The sequence below is a fragment of the Ornithorhynchus anatinus genome, chromosome 14 (genome assembly GCF_004115215.2).
Source record: "Ornithorhynchus anatinus isolate Pmale09 chromosome 14, mOrnAna1.pri.v4, whole genome shotgun sequence".
In the NCBI taxonomy this organism is placed as follows: domain Eukaryota; kingdom Metazoa; phylum Chordata; class Mammalia; order Monotremata; family Ornithorhynchidae; genus Ornithorhynchus; species Ornithorhynchus anatinus.
Window position 1 is genome coordinate 291,680 of NC_041741.1, and position 842 is coordinate 292,521.

Sequence of the window (842 nt, forward strand, 5' to 3'; positions counted from 1 at the left end):
GCGCTTAACAAACACCAACATCATTATTATTATTATTATTATTAAGCGCTTAACAAATACCAACATTATTGTTATTATTAAGCGCTTAACAAATACCAACATTATTGTTATTACTACTATTAAGCGCTTAACAAACACCAACATTATTATTATTATTATTATTATTATTAAGCGCTTAACAAATACCCAACATTATTATTATTAAGCGCTTAACAAATACCAACATTATTATTATTATTATTAAGCGCTTAACAAATACCAACATTATTATTATTATTATTAAGGGCTTAACAAATACCAACATCATCATTATTATTATTATTATTAAGCGCTTAACAAATACCCAACATTATTATTATTAAGCGCTTAACAAATACCAACATTGCTATTATTATTATTAAGCGCTTAACAAATACCCAACATTATTATTATTAAGCGCTTAACAAATACCCAACATTATTATTATAATGATTATTAAGCGCTTAACAAATACTAACATCATCATTATTATTGTTACGGTCGGGGCGGGGGGGGGGGGCGGGGGGGGGGCGGGGTGTCCCACGGCGGGTCCCGCTTCCTGGGGGGCGGGGCCGGGAGAAGGGAGAAGGGAGGCCGCTCCTCCGCGGCAGTCCCGGGGCCCGGCCGGAGAGGGCGCTCTGCCCGCCCGCCCGCCTTTCCTTGGTGTGCGGCGCGTGCCGCAGCGCGAGGGCGGAGGGTGGCGCGCGCCGGCGCGAGGGGAGGGGCGGAGGCGGCGGCCGAGCGGCCGAAGAGCCGAGGAGCCGAGCGGCCGAAGAGCCGAGCGGCCGAGGGCAGGGCGGCGGGCCGCCCGGGTGCCGTTAGCT